A 10,636-nucleotide genomic window follows, 5' to 3' on the forward strand; every position below is an offset into this window, starting at 1 on the left:
TCATAGATAGGTCTTTTGATGTTGTTTGAACATGGCTCATATATGTTCTTCGAACCTATTTCCTGTAAGGTAGGTTGCACCACATGGTCAGTTTTAATAGTATGATTTATACAACCACCTTCAATTTTCGATGTGTTATTCGAATTACGAGCTTGAAGGGTGATTGTTTCGTCTCCCACATGAAGTGTGAGTTCACCTGTGCCAACATCAATCATTGTTCTAGCAGTTGCTAAAAAGGGCCTCCCTAAAATTAAGGGAACGTTACTATCCTGTTCTATGTCTAGAACAATGAAATCAACTGGAATATAAAATTGTCAATTTTAACGAGTACATCTTCAATAATCCCTCTAGAAAATCTGATTGTTTTATCGGCTAATTGAATACTCATCCTAGTTTGTTTGGGTTTCCCAAGACCTAGTTGCTTAAACATTTTGTAAGGCATGACATTGATACTAGCCCCTGAATCAGCCAACGCATTATTAAAATCTAAGTTACCAATTAAATAAGGAATCGTAAAACTCCCTGGATCTTTTAATTTGTTAGGTAGATTATTCTGTAAGATGGCTGAGCAAACTACGTTTAGCTCCACATGCGATGCTTCATCTAACTTCCTTTTATTTGTTAAAAGCTCTTTTAAGAATTTGACTGCATTTGGCATCTGCGAAAGAGCTTCAATAAACGATAAGTTAATATGTAACTTCTTTAAAAGTTTAAGGAATTTACCAAATTGTTCGTCTGAGCGGTCTTTCCTTGTCGCATTAGGGTATGGTACACGAGGTTTGTATTCTGTACTTACCGGTTTCTATTCATTGTGGCTTACCTCACATTTATCTTTACTTACCACAGTTTCTTGCCTCGGTTCTGGTTCAGGTGCAACTAACCCTTCCTCATCTTGAATGGTAATTGAATTGATTTGCTCCCTTGGGTTAGATTCAGTGTTACTCGGCAGGCTACCTTATGGTCGTTCAGATATCAATTTAGCGAGCTGACCTATCTGAGTTTCGAACCCTTGGATCGATGCTTGTTGATTTTTAAGTGCTGTCTTGGTATTCTAAAAATGAGTTTCTGCCACCGAGATGAATTTTGTTAGCATCTCTTCAAGGTTTGGTTTTTTCTCTTGTTGGTAGGGTGGTTGTTGGAAGCCTGGAGGTGGTGGCGGTCTCTAATTTCCTTGGCCTCCCCATGAAAAATTTGTGTGGTTCCTCTAACCTGCATTGTAAGTGTTACTATAAGGATTATTTTAAGATCGAAGATTATTACCCATGTAATTTAACTGCTTGTTCTCCATGTTGTGGCCATAGGGTGGGTATTCTGAATTGCTTGATCCACCTCCACTTGTTTCACATTGCATTACTGGGTGGACCTGTGAAGAACCAAGAAAACCGTCAATTTTTCTATTCAAAAGTTTTACTTGATTAGAAAGCATAGTGACCGAATTGACATTAAAAATGCCGGCTGTTTTCGTTGGTTTTGTCCTCATGACTTGCCACTGATAATTATTCAGTGACATCTCTTCTATAAATTCATAAGCATCTTCAGGTGTCTTATTATTGATAGTTCCACCAGCAGCTGCGTCAATCATCTGTCGAGTCGAAGGATTCAGGCCATTGTGAAATGTTTGAACCTGTAGCCAGAGTGGTAACCCATGGTGAGGGCACCTTCTCAAAAGGTCCTTGTATGTCTCCCATGCATTGTAGAGTGATTCTAAATCCATCTGCACAAAAGAAGAGATATCATTATGTAATTTGGCTGTTTTAGCTGGAGGAAAATATTTTAATAAAAACTTTTAGGTCATTTGTTCCCATGTAGCGATTGACCCTCATGGTAACAAGTTTAACCACTGTTTAGCCTTATTTCTCAACGAAAAAGGAAACAATCGAAGGCGAATGGCATTATCAGAAATGTCATTGATTTTAAAAGTGTCGCAAAACTCTAAGAAATTCGCCAAGCGTTGGGATCCTCGTCCTACAAACCATCAAACTGAACAAACTGTTGGATCATTTGAATGGTGTTAGGTTTCAGTTCAAAATTATTTGCAGCAACAGCAGGCCTAACTATGCTCGATTCAGTTCCTGTTAAAGAAGGTTTAACATAATCATACATACTATGTGGAGCAGGATTCTGATTAGCAGCAATCGCAGGAGGTAGCAGATTTTCTTGGATTTTAGCCATCTTCTTGCTTGTGGTTGAAATATTATCCTCTTGCTCTTCTTCTGTGTACCTTAAGCTTTGCCTTATTTCTCTTCGATTTCTGCGAATTATGTGGTCGATCTCACCGTCAAAAAGTAGGGGTCCTGACGAGTTTCTTCTGGTCATAAACTAGAAAAACCTTTCAGAAGAAAATAAATGAAGAATTAGAAAAGAAAATAAAAATTTAAATTGCAATAAAAGTAAAATGGCTAAAGTAATAAAAAATCAAGTGTTCCTAATATCTTAGTTCCCCAAAAATGATGCCAAAAACTTGATACGTGATTTTGTGACAGGTTTTAAGTATTTATAATTAATCATTCTTAGAACTAACTATTATCACTATGAAGGCAAGTGTACCTATCAAATAGTAGTATAGCTTTAGCAAGACCAGATTGTCGAACCCAAAGGAACCAAGAGTACTAGTAATTACTTTCTTTTTATTATCTAACCTAAAAATTAAGGGATTTGTTTATCTAAACTAATTAACTAAACTAAGGGTGCATAGAGAGAAAATTGGGAAAAAGCTCTTGGGAAAACTCGATTGATTAAGACAATACCCAAGGAAAAATCCACCTAGACTTCACTTGTTATTTGACTTTGAATCAGACGATTTATTCATTTGACTTGATCCGTAGAAATCCCTAAGTTATATTATTATCTCTCTTGATACTAATAACGTCTAACCCTAGGTTGATTAATTGAAATCTCTTTCTAATTAACGCCCTAGTGTTGCATTAACTCGATCTCTGGGTCCCCTTTATTAGGTTTCACCCTAATCTGGCAAAATCTTATCACCCTATCTCTAGGCGTGCAATCAACTCCACTTAATTATGACAAATTTACTCTTAGACAGGGTCTATTCCTCCTCTGAATAAGAGCATTAACTTGAATCAATATCTTGAAATATTAAAACAAGAATTAAGAACACATAATTAGGAACAAGTCAAATATTTATCATACAATTCAGATAATAATAACAAGATCTGTTCTTAGGTTTCATTCCCCTTAGGTATTTAGGGAGTTTAGATCATAATTATAAAAGAAAACATCTCAGAAGAATAATGAATACAAAACATAAAGAAAACCCAAAATCCTTGAATGGAAATTGAAAGGAGATCTTCAGTCTTGACGATGAATCCGGCTTCTGATATAGACCAATCGGCTTCCCTTGAGTAATTTCTTGCCTTCTACTCCATTTGTCTGTTCTAAGTGCCTCCTCTAGTGTTTAAATAGGCTTTAGAATACAGAAGAGCCCTCAAAAGTGACCTTTTCTGAATAGGGCTATACTTGGGCTTGGCAAGGACACGCTCGTGTGCGATTACTCCAGCCCGTGGTCAAGGCTGTTGAATAGGCGTGCCCGTGTAAGTCATTCTTCGATCTTGCCAAATGGACACGGCCGTGTAACACACCCGTGTGAGGAAGTCCAAGCTGTGTTGATTTCCCATGTGGGTCCATTTTCTTTGTTTTCGGCCCGTTTCTCGCTCTTTGTACTCTCCTATGCTCACCTAAGTATAAAACATGAAATTAAAGGATTAGGAGCATCAAATTCACCAAATCTAAAAAGAAACCATCCATAAATGTGCTGAGCATGGGACAAAAATATGTATAAATTACAATTTATCAAAACTTCAATTATTTAATTTAATTAAATAATAATTCAAAAAACTATAAATTATTTCTTAGGACATTTTCATACTTAGTGAGAAAACCACATTCGTTTTTGAATGTTCCTATTTATCTAACTTTACCATTTCTATCAATTTATGTTCATTTGATTCAACATGCAATTCATTTCTGGTTTCAACATGCAATTCATTTATTCACGAAGTCATTCCACTATAGTATCGTGACTTAGCTCTCCCTAATGACATACTATTACGAAAATAACTCGATTAGTGCTCATCCAATGACCTTGTCGTGTGTTACCCTCATAAGGTATAATTAATCTCTTTGGGATAAATCCTCTCTCTTAAAATGATCCTATTTTATCTCATGGTAACCATTACATCTTCCTTCATGAAAAGTCAGTTACTATCAAATAGTAATTAAGTCATTCATCACAAAGACTAACAACCCGTGGCCACGTTTACTTTTCATCTATCATGTAATATCAACGAGAGGATTTCTTTTACCCATGTCTCAGATATGAATTCCACTATTGTGAATGATGCTACATACTACAGAATTCGTATACCCAGTGCACCAGCTTTTAATTCCTTATCTATTTGAACTCAGACTTTTACTTACATCAAAGCATACGAGTCACGCATACATAATTCGTCATCTACTAAGGATTAAGGTATGCCATACTATGAATGTCACAAGTGAATATATCCATAAACGGGTTTAGAATATATTATTATTGGGTTTAATCCGATATATTGTCAGTCTAGTCAGTCACATCTATGTCTCTATCTTCTGGAAGTCATCTGCTCCGATGCTCAAGACAAAGCATTTTCCTAATTGGACTTGATAGATGGCATATTTGTCTTTTAATCGGTTTGCTCATTTTCATTAGACTAAGGATATGTTTAGGTTCATCTATTAAAATAAGTTGTCTTTCCGTATTCCGATCCGACCATGTAATATCACTTAATATTAGTTTAAACATTAGATAACCATTAGGCTAATATTTGCTTATATTTTTCTTTGCATGCAAAAACCACATGAAGACACTATAAAAAGAATATTAATGTAATTCATGAATTACTTTATCAACCAATCTGTTAGAAAAAAAATCTAGTTTACAAATGAATATATTACACTTAGGGCGCTAGATCCAACAGTCCAGATACATCAACCGTTTTTGCTTGCGGCCCCTCTTCGCTTTTGTAAAATTGAGTATCATTGACCCGAGCTTTGAAAGCTTAATCTCATCAGGCTCTGCTTTCTCTCCTTTACTAGTCGCGGACATAGATTACTTTGGACAATCCCGCATCCTATGCATACAACTACATAAGAAGCACTTCACTTGTTTCTTACCACTCTCTTTGACCTTCCTAACTTCAACACCGTTCACGATCAAACCAAGCCTTGATGCTCTAGCTGGCTCATCATCCCCATCGATGTCAGAAAACGCAAATTTCTTTAATTAGTCTCTTACAATAGGCAAACCATCACAAATGAAACATTTTACTGGCCCCTTTGGTTTGTTGTTAAGTTTCTACTTCACATTTTTTGGTCTCTTATTACCATCAGTCTTACCATTTCCACGGTTACCATTATTGTCTTGTTCTTCCTCATGGTCTCCCCCATCATTGGTAATCTCCTTGGGCTCTCAAACTTGTCTTTCCTTGAACCAAGATCAATAAAAGACTCTACCCATCCTTAAACCAATAAGATGTTTCTTTATTGCTTAAGTCGGATATTTGGAGCGTCAACTCACTAAAGACTTTAACAACCCCTGAATAGTACTTTGTTACGTAAGCCAATGTAACTTTACAGGAGCCTCCTCCTTGATATATTGTGGGTAAAACTACTTCTTCAACTTTTTTTGGTATTCCTCCCAAATCCCAATTGTGATCCCACTACATTCCTCACCCGCAAAACTACGACGCCACCTCAAAAGAGAAACATCAATAAAATAGATTAAAGCAGTGTTTAACTTAGTGACATCATCCCTAATGCCCATCGCATGGAAGTATTATTCCACTACCCAGAGAAAGTTATCCACGTCTCTTACGAACCTCATCCTCTTGAACTCTTTTAATTTTGAGACATCCATTTTACATTGCTTCGATCCCGAAGTCAACATCTCACTACCCAGAGTAGCCTTGTAGATCGTGAGCTCCCCCTTGAGCTCCATAATCTCTTCCTTCAAGGTCATCACCATGACCGCGAGAGCATCATCCATTACCATCAACTTGTCCAAAGTTGAACCGAAAGACTCCAACACAAAGTCCCTGAGTTGCTCCTTCATTGAGTCCAACACATCGATACGTCCCTCAACTTCTTTGAGTGTTTCCCTTGTGTCCCCCATAGACTCCTCGAGATTGACCACTCGACCTTCCAAAGTTGACAGCATGTCCCTAAATCGGCTAGCTTTCCTAGACCTCCCACGGGTCTCCATAAGCTCAATTTGATCTTCTACTCCTTTTGTCATCTCAAACGGCACCTTCGAAACCTTAGCTTGGATACCAACTGTCACAGGGCTAAAACTTTAGACTCGCAATCCGTGCTTGGGTTCAAATTTACCTAAGTCAACCTAACTCTCGCAAAGTGAGAATTCTCAATAGAAATTCTCTTAAGGCACCAAAAATAAAGCAGAAGCAACTCAAAACAAAGTTTTATGAGGTGATGTTAGTATGAGAAATATTTTTTAGAACAACAAATGTCTTCCTAATCACATTATGATGTTTTCAATGTACCAAATTAAAGAGTTTACGAACCTTCTCTGGTGCTTGTGCTAGGCTTTATTCTCTCAAATGGTATCATACCCCATGATATGGTGCAAGAGAACCTTTTGTATTTGCATAATTAGCATCTATCACATTAGGTTCATGGTGCAAATAGTTTGTAGCTTTGATTATAAAAACTTATATAAACTTAATTTAGAGAAAGACTTCTACTAAGTTATAATCTTTTATGTAATACTTAATGTAACGCCCCATACCCGAGACCGTTACCGGAGTCGAACACGGGGTGTTATCGGACTTAATTCATTTGCTTACACAGTTCATTTTAAAATTTCCAGACAAGCTGGCTAACTGCATCACAGTCACTTTAAAAATCATATCTCGAGTTCCAAAACTCGAAAACCGATTCCGTAAATTTTTCCTGAAACTAGACTCATATATCTATCTACAAATTGTTTTCTAGAATTTTTGATCGGGCCAATTAGTACAGTTTATTAGTTAAAGTCTCCCCTATTTCAGGATTCGACTACTCTGACCTTTATGCATTACGACTTAGATATCTCCCTGTACAGGGCTTCAATACTTATACCATTTATTTCTAATGAAACTAGACTCAAAAAGGAATCTGTACATATATGGCATGACTTCTAATTATCTCTGGTTAATTTATAGTGAATTTCCAAATTCAAAACAGGGGATCCAGAAATCGCTCTGGACTTGTTTTCACGAAAACTTAAACATCTCATAAAATACGGCTCATATGGTCGTTCCGTTTCTTTCATATGAAAATAGACTCATCAAGATTCAAGTACATAATTTATTCATTATTTAATTACATTTTTAATATTTTTAGTGATTTTTCAAACTCACATCACTGCTACTGTCAGCATCTAGTTTAAGGTAAATTTCCCCTATTTCATAGTTTTCCATGAATCAACTAGCCATTTGTCATACATAGCACCAAAATGATCGTGATTAACCATTCCAATGGCTAATCATTACCAAGCATTTCCATACCACTCAATGAACAATATACAAAATGATTTTAATGCTATGCTCAAAATATATATAAGCCATTTTCGCATGGCTATCCAAATATATACATTACCAAAAGGTACTTGATTAACAACAAAGGTCAGTCCTATACATGCCATTATCAAAGTTCAACTAAAAGAGTACCAAAATGGCTTTGATAGTGTGGACGACTTCGACTTTGACACTCCCGAGTCCGATAGCTGACGAACAAAATCTATAAAACAGAGAATCAAAGCAACAGAATAAGCATTTTAATGCTTAGTAAGTTTAAGTAATGAAACTATTTACGACCTAGGTATAGCGTTCATATGACTAAATGAATAATTGCATATACGCATATTCCCAAAATCACACTTACTTCACGCTTCAACCAGTATATTCATACACAGGGGATCAAACCTAACTAAGGCCGGAAGTTTGTTAATCAATTGAGCGAATACTATTTAAAAGAAATCAACTTTTCGATGCATATACGAAACATACCTTATCGTTTGGATTTTATGAGCGTATTAATTGAAATTATTACAGCAAGATCGCTCATTTCCAAACCCAAGTACCTTCGGGATTTAGCCGGATATAACAACTCGCACAAATGCCTTCGGGACTTAGCCCGGATATAGTAACTCGCACAAATGCCTTCGGGACTTAGCCCGAATATAGTCACCAGCACAATTGCCTTCGGATCTTAGTCCGGTTATCATCCGAACAATCATGCACATATATCAAAAAATCATAACACATCTATATTTCATTTCCATTACTAGAACTCAAACACAAAACACCTATCAACCCTTACCATTTTCGGCTCAATAGCCACATACAAAGGGCATGATTTTGATTTGCTTTATAACATGATCTCTATATGCATTCGGCTGCCCGTCATAAGTATAAACCAATTACCTCAATATATAATACAAGTAGAATCATTATATCACCGTTTATTTGTTATGCTTATATGTCATGACTTAATCAAATCATAAACTAAGTTCCATTACTCGAAGACTTACCTCAGATGTTGTCGAACGACTTCAACGGCTATTCGATTACTTTTTCCTTTCCCCTATCCAACTTTGATCCTCTAAGCTCTTGAGCTAAATCAAACAATTTACCTCCCAATCAAACACAATCATACGGCATTCATATACATTTTAGAACCAATTCATTTGAATCAATTTACCACATAAGTCTATCACCATTTCGCCTTCAAATTTGTGTACTTGGTAAGTCACATTAAACTACTACAAATATAACGTTAATACATATTTATTTTCGAATGTCTAAATGACACAAGGTGTATACATAAGGCACTAACATACATATAAGTATATATATATACTTATGTGTTGTTCATATTTTAGTCGATTACTTAAGTTATGCACAACCACGTATTTATATACACTCTCATATTCATTATTATGAATATTGCCGAATACTTGACACAACTAAGCTAAAAATTTACCCAATATCATCTTAATTAATTTCTACTTATACATCAATATTTCCAATACAAAGTATTTAGCACCTATGCACTTAAACCGGATTAGCAAACACCCATAAACCATGACCGAATGCCATTTAAACACAAGTCAACAAGGTCTCATGATTTCAAATCAAACTCTTAACAAGAATGCACAATGCCGAACCCTTAGATGATTAAACATCTAATTTAGACAATTTTAGAACATCTAAACGGCACTTATTCAAAACATTAAACAACTTCATGTTCGGCTATTACCATAGGTGCATTAGAAATTTATACTATCAATAAGCTCAACTTCTTGCAACAACAATTTCTTCCTCAAAGTTTAAAGGCTAAAATCAAATTATTTCCTCATTAACCATAACCGAATGTGCCATACATCCATCAAGATTCAAAATTTTTGGCATGGCTAAGTAAGAAACAAGATGATTAACCTAAAAGAAGCTTGAATTTCAAAACTAATCTAACATCTATCACTAACCTTTCTTCTCCTTCCATGACCGAAAGTCTCCCCCCCCCTTTCTCTTCTTTTCAATTCGGCAAGGAAGAACAAAGATGAACTTTGTTTTCTTCACCCCCCCAATTTTCATTACTTTATTACTAACCTTTTATTTTATTATTTCTAACACAAAATATTAACACAAAATGTTTATAATATGTTTTAACCCATAGCATGGCCGGCCACTACCTAAAATTTTGGGTAGTTTGACATGCAAGTACAAACATTTTCTAACATGTATTAATAGATCCTTATAGATTAACCTATCACATTTCAAAAGTGTCACACATAAGTCCTATTAACTAAATTCACATGCAATCGACTAAATCGAAGCTTAAAACTTTCACACATTCATATTCACATATTTTAGACAATAAATATTATATTCAAATACTTCGGTGACTCGGTTTAGCGGTCCCAAAACCACTTTCCGACTAGGGTCAATTTAGGGCTATCACACTTAAATTAGGTTAAAATACTATAAAATTTATGATATATAATCTTTATTTAAAAAAAAGGTTTTTATAAAGTGTCCAATAACTTTTATAACACTTTTGATAAATAATATAATTTCTTGTCATAACTTTAGAAAGTTATTTTTAATAAATAAGTTATGGAAAAATATAATTTTTTTTTATAAATAAGTATACTATTATTTTTATAATACATAACATGAACATGTAAATAAGTTATGTTCATACTTTTGACCATACAATTTTTTTTAAAAAAAGTATATTGTTAGAATTAAGTGACCCAAATTCTTATTTAAATAAAATACGATGGAAAATAAAATAAAAGTAAAATCCATATAGAACTAGACTTCTTTTATTTTATTTTAGAATAAGGTTTTTTAAACCTTATTAAACTCCATCTATTTTATATTGATTAGGATAAGGTGTTTCAATCCTACTAGAATATGGCTTTACAAGCCTATAAATAGACATAGTCTATTCCTCTTGTATTGATTCAAATTTTCGACATAGTGAATTTTCTTCTCCTCTGCCCGTGGTTTTTTCCTCGAAAGGGTTTCCACGTAAAATTTGTGTGTTATTTTATTTTTTCTTTATTTTATTTTAT

General features: G+C 34.9%; 1 non-coding gene across 1 annotated transcript; it reads left to right on the forward strand.

Annotated features, from left to right (window-relative positions):
• Positions 1-1,640: 1,640 nt before the first annotated feature.
• On the forward strand, positions 1,641-1,746 carry LOC121205340 (small nucleolar RNA R71). The gene has a single exon (XR_005900421.1). It is a non-coding gene; the product is annotated as a small nucleolar RNA R71 (small nucleolar RNA).
• Positions 1,747-10,636: the final 8,890 nt, after the last annotated feature.

Source organism: Gossypium hirsutum, chromosome A08 (assembly GCF_007990345.1).
Source record: "Gossypium hirsutum isolate 1008001.06 chromosome A08, Gossypium_hirsutum_v2.1, whole genome shotgun sequence".
Lineage (NCBI taxonomy): Eukaryota > Viridiplantae > Streptophyta > Magnoliopsida > Malvales > Malvaceae > Gossypium > Gossypium hirsutum.